This window comes from Dermacentor silvarum, chromosome 3 (assembly GCF_013339745.2).
Source record: "Dermacentor silvarum isolate Dsil-2018 chromosome 3, BIME_Dsil_1.4, whole genome shotgun sequence".
In the NCBI taxonomy this organism is placed as follows: domain Eukaryota; kingdom Metazoa; phylum Arthropoda; class Arachnida; order Ixodida; family Ixodidae; genus Dermacentor; species Dermacentor silvarum.
In genome coordinates, this window is record NC_051156.1 from 227,335,212 (window position 1) to 227,350,435 (window position 15,224).

Consider the following 15,224-nt stretch of genomic DNA (forward strand, 5'->3'; position numbering starts at 1 on the left):
GAGGCCGTCAGACTTGTGCGAAATGCAGTGCAACTGTGCATCTCTCTGAATCATGCGAAAACTCTCTCCACTGTGTGAACTGTGATGGGGAGCACACCGCATACTCGCGGTCCTGCCCATCATGGAAAAGGGAAAAAGAAATTGTTACAATCAAGGTAAAAGAGAACATATCATTTAAGGAGGCACGTAGGTGGGTTTCATACCTGCCAAAGAACACCTTTGCCGAAGTGGCGCGTCAGGGGGCAGCGTCGCAACGGAAGCAACGGCTTCTGGCGGCTGTCCGGCCCACACACAGTGAGCCGGCAGTGACGCCATCCGCCCCCTCGGCGGCTGCAGCTAGCGCTGCTCCGCCAACTCACAAGAAGGGGCCATCGACCTCCGGGCTGGTGGCCTCCAGGGCCTCGTCCCTCGAGGCGAGACCTTTTCGTCAAACCAACCGCTCGCAAGAGCGCGTGTCCAGCGCCTCGCAAGAGTTTATGGACACAACAACCAGCCAGACGGTGCCACTAGCGCCTAAGGAGCCGCGAGAGTCTCGCGATCGCTACAAACAAGAAAAACACCTCATCACGGCACCCTAAAAGGGCTCTGTGAAGTAATTCCTCTTTCTTAACACACAGCACAAAAACCACATTCAACATGGATACACAAATACTACAGTGGAATGTCCGAGGACTCCTCCACAATCTCGATGACATCAAAGAACTCCTACATAAGTATAATCCAAAGTTGCTGTGTGTCCAAGAAACACACCTCAAACACACGCAAACAAATTTTCTCCGACAATACGCCATTTTTCGTAAAGACTGCGATGACACAGTCGTGTCTTCCGGTGGTGTGGCTATTGTAATCGACAGAGGTATTGCCTGCCGGGAACTGAAACTTCGTATGCCCCTAGAGGCAGTTGCTATCCGAGGGGTGTTGTTTGACAAGCTGGTCACTGTAAGCTCTATATACATCCCTCCCAATTATGAACTACATAAAGCCGAATTCCAAAACTACATAAATGAACTTCCGGAGCCATACATAGTTGTTGGAGATTTAAACGCACATAACACTTTGTGGGGAGACTCACGTTGCGATGCGAGAGGTCGCCTAATTGAAAATTTTCTGTTTTCTTCAGGTGCATCATTACTTAACAAGAAAGAGCCTACATAATACAGCGTTACACATAACACATATTCATCCATTGACTTATGTATAGCATCGAGTACACTAATGCCATACCTGGAGTGGTCCGTTCTCAAGACAATCCGCCTGGAAGACCAGGCGGATTGTCTAGGTGAACACTTTGAATATGTATCAAGTGAATCGCATTATACAGAAACTTTCCTGAAGTTCAAAGAACGCGAAGAGCGGCAGCCCCTTAACTGCAAAGGTTCTTCGAGTGAGGCTTACAATCGACCATTTAGCTTAGCCGAACTTTAAGCATCTCTCACATGTTGCAACAATTCGGCGCCAGGTGGCGATCGTATTATGTATGAAATGGTTAGATACCTACACCCTGAAACACTGAAAACACTCTTATCTCTTTTTAATGCCATGTGGGCGGCTGGGCGTATCCCGTCCTCATGGAAAGAAGCCATAGTCATCCCGGTACTTAAACAAGGCAAAGACCCGTCCTTAGCCAGCAGCTACAGGCCAATAGCTCTAATAAGCTGCCTGTGCAAGCTGTATAAAAAAATGATAAACCGGCGTTTAATCAGTTTCCTAGAAAATAACAAAATACTAGACCCCTTCCAGTGTGGCTTCCGAGAGGGTAGGTCGACAATAGACTACCTTGTTCGCATCGAGGCAAACATCAGAGATGCGTTTTGTGGGGTCTCACATGTGCTCTTGGGACAAAGGAACGGCAATACAGTAGTGCAAACAATCACAAGGGCATTTATTGCGCCTTTCATACACCAATGCACACTAGCCGAATTACAACCAATAGAACATTCACATGGGCACGCGACAAATCAAGGAAGTCCGACTCACCGCGACCGGATAGCGAGCGAATATGTTTGCCCCATGCTATGACACCATCGCCTAGTTGTTCACGTGTACGTTCACTCGAACGGCAGCGCGTTCGAACGATCAGTGTTCGTCCATACCGGTGCCCCACTCCGAGCCACGTGGGACGTCCGCGTCGCTCATCGATCCCAACCCAAAGTGGAAGCGCCTTTGACCTTTTTCTCCCAAGTCACCCCGCCGTTCGGTGGCGTTAGCATCGCGACACTCGCGCCGTCTCTCGCAATGCACCGTAACCACCACGACCGCTGCTGGCACTTAGCCACGCGGTGAAGCCGGATTACAGGAGACGCGTGAGTCGCGCATCCCCACAGTTTATTCATAAACAGTTTTTACTTTCTGTATTTATAGATTTAGAGAAGGTGTACGACACGACATAGCGCTTCGGGATTCTGCGAGATCTTTCTGCGATGGGGGTCCGTGGAAATATGTTAAACACAGTCGAAAGCTACTTGTCTAACCGCTCGTTTCACGTAAGAGTGGGCAATGTTTTATCTAGAACATTCACCCAGGAGGCTGGCGTGCTGCAAGGGGGTGTGCTTAGTTGCGCACTCTTCATTGTAAAAATGAACTCCTTGCATACAGTCATTCTATGCAGGATGTTTTATTCTGTGTATGTCTATGATGTACAGATAGGTTTCAAATCATCTAACATCGCTATCTGTGAACGACAGGTGCAGCTTAGATTAAACAAATTGTCTAAATGGGCAGATGTAAATGGGTTCAAAATAAACGCAAAGTACATGCATACTCTTCTCAAACAAAAGAGGCGTGACACCGGTGCCAAATCTCACGATCAATCCAGAGGAACTATCCATGAGCAGTGAACACAAATTCCTGGGCATAATTCTGACTCTAAGCTTACCTTCATCCCCCATCTTAAATACCTGAAGACGAAGTGTTTGAAGACTATGAACCTTTTAAAAATTCTCTTGCACACAACATGGGGTAGTGATCGAAAATGCCTCCTAAACTTGTACAACAGTCTTGTCCGCTCAATTGGAATGGCTGATAGCGCCGAGTGTAATGCCTGCGGTGTCGATGAGACTATAGAACACCTACTATGCTACTGCCCATCTTTTCAAAACGAAAGACATGACCTCTGCAACGTTCTCAATAGGCTAGATAGAAGACTGTTCACCTTGAGCAAGATCTTGGGATCATGGCCTCAAATATCACAGCTGCAAAAAGCCACAAAAGTGCTGCTGCGATTTTTAAAAACTACAGGACTGAGTGACCATCTATGATCCAGACTGATTGATCATCAGTGATAGAACAGAGATCTGTTGCTACGTCGGCGATATCAACAGCGGACTTTCTATTCTTCTCTTAATCTCTCTCTCCCCTTTTCCTTTCCCCCAGTGTAGGGTAGCCAACCGGGCTCAGTCCTGGTTAACCTCCCTGCCTTTCATTAAATCATTTTCTCTCTCTCTCTCTTGTCCTCTCGCGCCTTGATTACGGAGCTATAATTTATAACTCCGCAACGCCAAGTGCATTAAAAATACTAGACCCCGTTCACCATTTGGGTATCCGCCTCGCGACCGGTGCTTTCCGAACAAGCCCTATCCAGAGCCTCTATGTAGAGTCGAACCAGTGGTCACTCCATCTGCAGCGTTCATATTTTCTGACAGTACAAGCAAACAATGAACATCCTTCTTATTCCACCATAAACAATATGACCGCTGCTTCACTCTTCCATAACCGACCTGCAGCGAGGAAACCGTTGTCTTTACGTGTAAGGAATCTTAGTGAGCAAATGGGTGTTCCATTGCTTGAACATCGTCCTATGGCTCCTGCTAAACTTTTACTGCCGTGGCAGTGGCAGATCATAGAGTGCGACACATCGTTTGTAGAGGTCACGAAAGACACTCCAGAGGCACACATTAAAATGCATTTCCTAGAGCTTCAATCCAAGTACTCGTGTACAGAGTTGTACACAGACGCTTCTAGGTCACATACCAGGGTTTCGTATGCAGCCATCGGCCGATATTTCTCGGAATCCGGTGTACTCCACCCGGAAACAAGCATCTTTACGGCTGAGGCCTATGCACTATTGTCGGCTGTGAATCATTTAACGAAAACAAAACTTCAAAAAACAGTTATATTTACCGACTCTCTAAGCGTTGTGAAAGCCCGGATGTCACTCTGCAAACACAAAAATCCGGTACTCATTGAGCTCTATTCCACTCTATGCAGAGCGTATATATCAAACCAGCATGTCATTATATGCTGGGTGCCGGGCCATAGAGGCATTGAGGGTAATGTGCGAGCAGACCAAATGGCCACATCAGCTACATTGCACACTAGTAATCATACAATAGCTGTTCCTGCAACAGACTTAAAACCTTTCTTGCGAAAGAAACTGCGAAGCCACTGGCAACGCTTGTGGGACGCTGAAACAAATAATAAACTTCACATGATTAAACCACAGTTAGGTTTCTGGCCCTCAGCTACGAAAACACGACGAATTGATGTCCTATTCTGTCGTCTCAGAATAGGACACACGTGCGGCACCCACAATTTTTTGCTTACTGGTGATGAACCACCAACATGTGGTAGATGTGGTGAGAGGCTGACCGTTCTCCACGTCCTGCTAGAGTGTCGGGAAGCCGAATCGGAGAGAAGAAAACATTTTCCTGTAGCATACCGCTATCATATCCCTCTTCATCACATGATGTTTATTGGAGAAGAACCACTTTTTAATGCCAAAGCAATCCTCGGCTTTTTGAACGATGTTGTGCTACGTGTTATTAGCCCAATAAGTTCGTAGCGCATCCTCTCTCTAGAGGATGCCGCTGTGATAGTTTTTATAGCACATGCCTCCAGGCCCTTGTGGTTCAAGGGCTCTGTGTAGGGAGTTATGCTTCTTGCCAATTTTCATTTGTGTATCGTAGCAATATTTCGCAGTACACTTTTCATGGTCATAGTACACTTCATTACATATTGCCATAATCTTATTACATGTAGATCTTACGCATTTTACAGCAACTAATTTTAGGCCCCTTTACAGCCACGAACATGTACCTATCAGAATTCATCACTCCACTACGAACTCACTAACACGGGCATGGCGCTCTTTGGCCATACCTGGCCCTTGCGCCAGTAAACAACATACATTCATTCTTGTCCGTGTCCCTCACTTCGTCCTTGTTTGAATATTGTGCAGTATTTTTGTTTTCCTGGAGGTAAAAAGTGGTTCAAGACCCCTTGAAGTTGTTTAGGTCTTTGCACTGTCAAAATCCATGATATTAAGGCAAACTGGTGCAGGAGCTTGTGCTGTATCATCACTCATTTACATCTTTCCTGACTTTTCCAAACAGCTTATTACAGCAACAGTGACTGCTTTTCTATTGCGAAAACTTAATTTACCAATAGTACAACTTCATATTTCTCTTTAGTGTCTTTTAAAGTCCCGATATCCCTTCATTCTTTCCACTGTGTTAGAATATTTTTTCGCTCTCGAACAAGTAGCCGACATGCCACTCCCACTCTTTTTCAACGATGTTGCACGAGTGTCCACAGGTGAGTGGATCCCTGCTGTATCACAGGGCACGGAATTGGGCAGACATGCGCACAATGCATAGTCCAATGCAAGTGTCCTTTGCGAGGCACACTGTCATTTGTTTCCTTCCCTAAATGCCACCAACAAAAGATTGTGAAAGACCAGGTAGCTGGGCGGACACAGGCACTGCTATGGATCATTATTTGCCTTTTAATGGTCTTTTAAAGGGGCCCTGAGCCACTTCTTATACAATTCGAGAAATGCATTGGCAGGTAAATTAGACTATTTCCGAAATATTGCCACAGAACGTTCAACACGCTCAGCAGAAGCAGTGTTATTGGCAATCAAACAGTGTTTGCGACGCTTCTGCTCCTTGATGATTTGCACTGCGAAGGCTACGGCGGAGTGGGCTGAGCCCACAACGCTCCGCCTACCGAGCATCACCGTGGCACGCAGTTCAAATTTGATTTTGGATGATCACGTTGATGCCACTATTTCTGATTTTGCTGCCTACGACGCACCAAACTTGACAAACGCGGTTGTCCTCAGCGAGCAGCAGTGTGCTCATCCAGTGAACTCGTCATGGCACCCCACGGCAGCCACGATATCTATGCTATGTAAAAGACCACAAGCTACATCCAATGTTTGCTTTATGAACGACACAGCTAGAGAGCTCACTCGTGCTCATATGCTCGGGTCTGGCTGTGCTACGTGGTGCGGACTGGCTTTGTACTGCACCAACTTGACCGACAGATAGTAGCCGCATCCAATTTGCGCATTTTGAAGCGACATCAATAGCAGCTCGATCATTATGAAGTCAAGTCTGCCAAGGCGTCTAACCCGGAGTGAGTGTGCGCTGGCAAGCATGCATGTGGTGTGACCTTAGTTTCGCGTGGTTCGAGGCTAGTTGAGTGTTACAACTAGTCAAAATTAGCGAGACCTGACAGCTACGACACCGATAAACAGGGTGGCCAAAGTTTAATTCCTACGTGGGCGGCCACGTCTGACCATTAGCAGACGATAGTAGGCTTATTCCAGAAGTAGCACCCACCGACGCTGCTAAGCGGGGACGCTAAGGTAGGCGCTCTCGGCCAGCGCCTTGGGGCCGGCTGCTAATGACGATGAGAATAAAGTTGGGCGGCGCGTGCTGGTGGCACAAGTACGGCACGCAGTAGTCCGTTATGAAAGCCTGCTGAGCTGGTCCTCTTGGTCGGGCGCTCCGCTGCGACCCCTCGGTTCCCGACAATATAATTACAGCCGAATCACGATAATTCGAACTGGAAGGGGCCCAAAAATTTGTTCGAATTAAAAGAAGTTCGAATTAAAAGAAGGCCTTATTTTTGAAGTATTCATGTACGATGTACGAACGGTGCGAGTCGTGAAATACGGGGAGCGCAAGCACATCGCGAGCGAGGGCCACGAAACTTAAGAAAGCTGGCAGCAGGGCAACAGGCGCGTGCGTAGAACGTTGAAGGTGAGGGAGGAGGGCGGCAGAGAAGCGGATTTGGCTTTGGCCACGCTGTTGCTTCGGTGACAGTGGCTTCGGTGCCTCCCCTAGCCCTCCCTCGTAGTTCCCCCACCTTCGACTGTCTCCGTGCGCGCCCGCCGCCGCTCCCGCCGGCCTGTCGCCAGCTTAGCCCGCTCCCTGAAGTTTCGTTTTCTGCCGTTAACGATACGGCTCCGTGTTTTCGGTTTTATCCGCAAAAATCTGATAAACATTCGCCGGTAAAATTTTGACAATTCGGATTTATCCGATAAACTCCGATTTGCTTGGCCATGGGTATGACCATCAAGTCGCTGAAAACCGTATGTCCGTCGAGGTGGTTCCCCTTTTATGAAGGTCTAGAAGATATTTTGAACTACTGGCGCGCCATTTTGTCTTTCTTGAGAAGCGGCGAAGGCAAGGGGACATAGTGTGAGAAGCTCAAGACTCTTGTTTCATCGCCTGAAGCTGTGCACGACTTGCTCGTTAAGATGAGGTTTCTGAAGACCAATGCGTGTGCCGTGATCTCAATAATTAAGGAACTTGAGGCAGAGAGTACCCTGGTACACCAAGTTTATCCCATACTGGGGGTTCGTTTGCACGCACTCATCAGTCAATGGCGGGATCCAACCGAGGTCTTCGCATCAGATGTCACAAGTATGTTGGACCTCCTTGACGAGAATCAACGCTTAGCGACTGTCGCAGACTTTAACGGATACTACGGATACCTTAACGGATACTGTCGCCGAAAAGTGGAGACAGACATCTGAGAGGAACCTGTGCGATCAACTCCAGTACACCAAAGAATCGTTTTGGTACTGTGTTGAAATTGTGAACCCAAATGTGAAGCATGAGCTTCCCTGTGTGTTCGAAACCTATGCGCCTATTTTTCAATTAGTGCTTCTTGAAACTGACGACTTGAGCCAGCTCCTGAGTGATTTTGAGAAATATCAGTGCTATGAAACACGTAACATTGTTAAACCCCTGTCGTTTTGGAGACTTCACAATGTCGAGTGGCCAGTGCTTTCTCGCTGCGTCTTCTGGCGCTTCCTGTTTCTAGCGCTAACGTTGAAAGAGCGCTTTCAAAGCTGAGAGTCGTCAATAGAAAGGACCGTGCTGCGATCACTGACAGCAATCTCGCAAAGTATGCTTGCGTGTTTTACAATAAGCTTTAAGCTAAGGTTGTTATACGCAATATTAAAGGTGTTCTGTGTTTAAGTATTTCGCTTGTGCGTATACGTTTTTGTCCATTCAAGTGTTCTAGGAAAAATAAAATGTGCTTCGTGTGTTTTGATATTTTAGTATTCAGATATGAATTGATCTAAGATTTTTGGGTTTTGAGAATAATGCAAAACTCCGAATTTCGAATAATTGGGGATTTACGGGAAATAAACTCCGATAAACGCCGAATTTCCGCCAGAAATATAAACTCCGATAAACAGCCGCCACTTTTCAGGAAAAATAAACACCGAAAACACGGAGCCCTAGTTATCGGGAAGTTGGTCGGACTGGGCCTTCGTCGCTGCTTCCTCCCTCTGCGCCGCAGCCGCTGCGTTGGCTGAGATCTCGGATACACGCGTGTTCCGGCGCGACGGTGAAACGGCGACCTTGCCATTTGAGAGTGAAATTTCCGCCGCTTTTTTTTTTTTTTTTTCGTTTTCTTTTTCTCCGCGCGGCGTTGAGGGGGGCCTGTCCTAAATTTTTGCTCTATGGTGGTGTCGGAGCAATGCCGGTCGGAGGCGCCGCCGCGTGATTTGGCGCGCTGTTGAGAGCATTGTCGGTGCGCCGTATGTTCGAACTAACCGTCTCAAATGCTTTCGCGTTCGAATGACCGGGCGTTTTCGCCCATATGAATACACATAACTTTGACGGAACCACAGCGTCAGTTCGAATAAACCGGAAGTTCGAATTAACGAGATTCGACTGTGTTATCGAAATTCAAAAGCAGATTTTTGCGTACTTCAGCCTGATTATTAAACTGTGTCAGTACATACCGTATTTACTCGATTCTAAGCACCCCCTTTTTTCATGATCGCGTTGCCCAAAATGAAGGGGGGTGCTTAGATTCGAAAAATCTCCGTGACGCTCGGCTCCGGCTATGCGCGAGCGTCACGAGTCCGCGCGCCTCTGCAGTCCGACTGTGCGGCGAGATCGCCATGGGTCTGCTGTGAGATCGCGCTGCGGACGCCGTGCCACCTCGGGACTCCGACGGCTCCGGCTACGCGCGGCTCGCGGACGTCACGTGTCCGCGCGCCTCTGCAGTCCGACAGTGCGGCGAGATCGCGCCGCGGTGGCCGTGCCACCTCGGGACTGCGACGTCTCCGGCCACGCGCGGCGCGCGAGTGTCACGAGTCCGCGCGCCTCTGCAGTCCGACTGTGCGGCGAGATCGCCATGGGTCTTCTGTGAGATCGCGCTGCGGACGCCGTGCCACCTCGGGACTCCGACGGCTACGCGCGGCTCGCGGGCGTCACGTGTCCGCGCGCCTCTGCAGTCCGACAGTGTGGCGAGATCGCGCCGCGGTGGCCGTGCCACCTCGGGACTGCGACGTCTCCGGCCACGCGCGGCGCGCGAGTGTCACGAGTCCGCGCGCCTCTGCAGTCCGACTGTGCGGCGAGATCGCCATGGGTCTTCTGTGAGATCGCGCTGCGGACGCCGTGCCACCTCGGGACTCCGACGGCTACGCGCGGCTCGCGGGCGTCACGTGTCCGCGCGCCTCTGCAGTCCGACAGTGTGGCGAGATCGCGCCGCGGTGGCCGTGCCACCTCGGGACTGCGACGTCTCCGGCCACGCGCGGCGCGCGAGTGTCACGAGTCCGCGCGCCTCTGCAGTCCGACTGTGCGGCGAGATCGCCATGGGTCTTCTGTGAGATCGCGCTGCGGCCGCCGTGCCACCTCGGGACTCCGACGGCTCCGGCTACGCGCGGCTCGCGGGCGTCACGTGTCCGCGCGCCTCTGCAGTCCGACAGTGCGGCGAGATCGCGCCGCGGTGGCCGTGCCACCTCGGGACTGCGACGTCTCCGGCCACGCGCGGCGCGCGAGTGTCACGAGTCCGCGCGCCTCTGCAGTCCGACTGTGCGGCGAGATCGCCATGGGTCTGCTGTGAGATCGCGCTGCGGACGCCGTGCCACCTCGGGACTCCGACGGCTCCGGCTACGCGCGGCTCGCGGACGTCACGTGTCCGCGCGCCTCTGCAGTCCGACAGTGTGGCGAGATCGCGCCGCGGTGGCCGTGCCACCTCGGGACTCCGACGTCTCCGGCTACACGCGGCGCGTGAGTGTCACGAGTCTGCGCGCCTCTGCAGTCCGACGGTGCGGCGAGATCGCGCTGCGGTGGCCGTGCCACCTCGGGACTCCGACGGCTCCGACTCGAAGAGAGTGAGCAAGCGCGCTTGGCGGTCTTGGCTGTGCGCTCTTCTTAACAAATACGGGGAGCTTAGATTCGCATTCAAACTTTTTTCCCAAATTTTTCGCGAAAATAGAGGGGGGTGCTTAGAATCACGAAAATACGGTATACACAGTAACAGTAGGAAGAAGCACACTTATCCGGACACCGTTCTTAATTGTTGTCGGCTACTGGCCAATAGCAGCTGCATGTGGGAATATTGTAACTGCTCTGCAACGTCTTTGAGGTATACGTCGAAGGGATTCGAACATTCGCACTCGTTGATACGGGCGCAGCAATTTCGGTGTTACGCACAGGACTTTGCCGACGAATAGGAAAAGTAACGCCGTCACTTTCTGGACTGTATTTGACTACTGCAAGCGCACAGCCTGTCGAACCATTGGGAGCCTGCACTGCACGTGTTGTCATCGAGTAGTCGCTTCATGTAATTGAATTCGTTGTGCTGCCGTCCTGCTCCCACGGTGTTATCCTGGGTGGAGATTTCCTTTCGTCAAACAATGCCTGTGCCCAATTGACTGTGCCCGCGCCGAGGTGGAGTTGTCTTTTCTTTCGGATGCAGCGATGGACCAGGATCCTGTGACGTCTACAGAAATGCTTGTGGCAGAAGTTACTGATATCCCTCCTCAGTCAACCGCCATCATCTCCGTATCTTACGCATCAGCACGTGACGCAACCGTGCCATTCACGTCATGTAACTTCTTCGCACATCGCCGTTCTCTTCCGTTGCCCTTTGCCATCATCGCTCTCAGTGCGGGCCGTGGTATCATGTGTGTGTGCAATGTGTCTTTTCTGCCGATTACTTTGCATCGCGGAGAGTGCCTTGGTTACGTTCAAACTGTGGGTTCTTCAATGCTCTTCGATGCTCCGGACGACGCACATTCAACGTCTCTCGCCGCCCTCGACAGTGCCAATGGACCGCTGTTGGAGTGCTTCCATCCGTCAATCTCCGGTGATCTGACAACCACACAACGCGCACAACATATCAGCTTGCTACGCGAATTTACCGCCTCCTTCGACTGCCATCAACATTCTCTCGGCCGCACCACCACAGTATTGCACAGCATCGACACCGGTTCGCACGCCCCACTCCGGCAGCGTCCTTACCGTGTCTCAGCTTCTGAATGCCGTGTCATCGACGAACAAGTGAGCGATGCATTCTGGGTAGAAGCAACGAGGTGCTGGCACGAGAAATGCTCGAGGCATATTACATAAAAAGAAAAAAAGATATCTGCATTAGCGATACGTCAGTGGTCTTGCGCGGCGCCGAGTTTGAATTTTTTAGATGCTTTTTAAACTAGCACATGATTCTTATTGATTCATCTGGGTGGGGTGATACGTGGAACCTTGCCGCGCATGTGTTAGCTCAGCTATATATTGCGATGCTTTCTCGAAATAAAGTTAGTTGCGAGTGACGCTCTTTCCTTTCACCTGTAATTTTTCCTTGATGTGTTGCGTCCTATCGTTGTATGAAGCGATATGCTTCGGTGTGGTGTGATTCAGCCGTCCCATAGCCTGTGGGCGTTGCCAATCGTCCTCGTAAAAAAGAAAGATGGGTCTATTCGCTTCTTCGTTGATTACAGATGCCTTAACAAAATTACGCGCAAAGTCGTATATCCCCTACTGTGCATAGACGATGCTCTTGACTGTTTGCAAGGTGCCGAGTTCTTTCCCTCTTTGGATTTGCGGTCTGGATATTGGCAAGTCCCCGTGGCAGAGACTGACCGCTTGAAAACCGCCTTCGTCACACCGGACGGATTATATGAATTTAATGTCATGCCATTCGGCCTATGTAATGTGCCCGCTACTTTCGAGCGTATGATGAACAGCATCTTGCGCGGTCTCAAGTGGCACACGTGTTTGTGCTACCTAGATGATGTTGTTGTCTTCTCACCTGATTTCCCGACTCACCTCCAACGACTACGAGAGGTATTAAGCTGCCTTACTAAGGCTGGCCTGCAGCTTAACATCAAAAAATGCTTCTTTGCTGCCCGTAAGCTTACCATATTAGGTCACGTCGTATCCAAAGAAGGAGTGCTTCCAGATCCTGCAAAACTCCGCGCAGTTGCCGAGTTCCCCAAACCCATCAACCTGAAGACACTACGCAGTTTCGTCGGCCTCTGCTCTTATTTTCGCCGCTTTGAAGAATTTCGTTGTGATCTTCGCCCCTTTGACTCAACTGCTGGCTGGAGACAGTGCCCTATCCGCCTGGTCGCAAGCATGCGATGACGCGTTCACGACCCTTCGCCATCTGCTCCCCTCTCCTCCTTCTTTGCGACATTTTGACCCCGCTGCCCCAACTGACGTCCATACAGACTCTAGTGGAGTCGGCCTCGGGGCGGTTCTTGCCCAACGCAAACGTGGTCTTGACGAATATGTCGTTGCTTATGCTAGCTGCACGCTGACGAAGTCGGAGCTAAACTACTCTGTTACAGAGAAGGAGTGTTTAGCCATACTCTGGGCCCTTACGAAATTTCGACCTTACTTATACGGCCGCCAATTTGATGTAGTAACGGACTGTGCTGGCTCTCCTCTTTGAAAGACCCCTCTGGTCGCCTCGCACGCTGGGCGCTCCGTTTGCAAGAGTACGACATCTGGGTCGTGTACCGCTCTGGACGCAAGCACACCGATGCCAACGCTCTCTCCTGTTAGCCCATTTCACCTGATGCGCACAGTTTTTGCCCACTCAACTTTGTCCTGTCCGCACTTTCCATCGATGACATGCGCTCTGAGCAGAGCAAGTACCCGTGGATTTCTTCGCTTTTGGAGTTTCTCGCTGATCCTGCCACTGTTACAGCATCTAGGACGCTACGGCGGCAGGCGCATCACTTTGTTATTCGCGATCAACTCCTCTACTGACGCAACTATCTCACCGAGGGTCGGCAATGGCTCCTCGTAATACCACGTCATCTCTGGGCTGATTTATGCGCATCGTTTCACATTGATCCCCAATGTGCACACGGTGGCATGACCTACACCCGCCTTAGGCTCCGGAATTACTGGCCTGGCATGGTGCAAGTTCGTTTGCAAGTACGTCCGCTGCTGCCTCGACTGCCAGCGCCAAAAGTCAGTCCCTACTTTCACTGCCGCACCTTTGCAGCTGCTTCCTTGTCCGTCCCGTCTTTTTGATCGCGTCAGAATCGACCTTTAGTGTCCGCTTCCTTGTACTGGGGCTGGCAACCGCTGGATTATCGTTGCAGTGGATATTTTCACACGCTATGCAGAAACCGCTGCACTTCCATCTGCCACTGCCCAAGACGTTGGATCGTTCATACTGCGGCATTTTGTTTTTCGTCACGGAGCCCCTCGGGAACTTCTTAGTGATCGAGGCCGCGCTTTTGTATCTGAAGTCGTGACGTCGCTTCTGAAGGAGTGTCACATCATCCACAGGACCACTAGCGCATACCATCCGCAGACGAACGGGTTGACGGAGCGTTTCAACCGTACTCTTGGCAACATTCTCACCATGTACGTCGCGTCCGACCATTCCAACTGGGACGCTGTGCTTCTGTTCGTCATGTTCGCCTATAATACTGCCACTCAAGCCACCGCTGGTTTTTCTATGTTTTTCTTACTGCACGGCCGCGAACATTCCTGCACCATCGATACCATTCTACCCTACTAGCCTGATTCATCAGAATGTGTTCCTGTCTCTCAAGCGGCACAGCATGCTGAAGAATGCAGACAACTCGCCCGCTGTCTTACCACCGCAGATCAGACACAACAGAAGCTTCGTCGTGGTGGCTCTTACCCCCCAAGCTTCCCTTCCGATTCATTGGTTTGGCTGTGGGTTCCACCTTTAGCTCCCGGCCTTTCTTCTAAGCTGCTCCCATGATATCATGGACCTTACCGTGTTATTGCACAAACTTCCCCCGTGAACTATGTTGTAGAGCCTGTGTCGCCGTCTTCTGATCAGCGCTGTGGTCGCAAAACTGTTCACATAGATCGGCTCAAGCCCTTCTACGATCCCTCTATACTACCTTATGATTAAATCACCAGGATGGCGCCTTTTTCTCCGGGGGACAAATGTAATGAAGAAGCGCCGGGCTAATTGCATCTCCAGCGTATGAAATGTAACGAAGAAGTGCCGGTCAGTCAGGCGCATCACCAGCGCTTTATGCACGGGGCTGGTTCTGACTGCTTGCAGGGTTCTGACTACTGCACCGAGTTCGACCTCTCACTCCTTGGGTATCTTGTCAATAAACACCTTGACAGTCTGTTGTCCAAACCTGGTCAGGGGCCCTTTAAATTAACGAGGGCTGAACCAGGTACAGTCAACCGCAAGAGTTTACGGACCGCTGCATCCGAAGGAATGCTAACTATCTCCGCAGCCTGGGAACACAATCTGGTATGTGCATTTCCAGCCTGCACTAGTACATGTGAACAACATGCTCCTGTAAGGTTTTACTGGCTACAGTCACAAACAGCTCAGAAATTCACCATTTTCTCTGATCCCGCGGTCCGTAAACTTTTGCTGTTGACTGTACATAGTGCTGTGTGCTGATGGTTTTGTGAGCTCCTCAGTGAAGGCTCTAGGACGCTAACATGTGCAGGAAGTGACAAATGCGCTTTCACCTTTTCGCCACCTCGATGTTCACAAGGAGATGTGGTGCTACAGCTCATGCACATAAATGAGTGCTCGCCTTGCTTCTTGCATCATAGGAAAAGTGCCATGCCTCTCTCAACTAGTGTGCACATTGTTATAGAGGTCCATGATCAAATGCAAAGAAGAAAAGCATGTGGTCCTCTTGTACATTATGTGGTCACGTAATGTACAGCTGCGACATTTTTCTCAGCTACTCACTTCAGGCAGTTTGTTTACTGTTAATG

At 50.5% G+C, this 15,224-nt stretch overlaps 1 protein-coding gene across 5 annotated transcripts in view; it reads left to right on the forward strand.

The window, feature by feature from the left end:
• Positions 1-15,224, forward strand: part of LOC119446827 (LIM domain kinase 1-like) — a 72,023-nt gene that overhangs the window by 10,509 nt on the left and 46,290 nt on the right. The window lies entirely within an intron of this gene.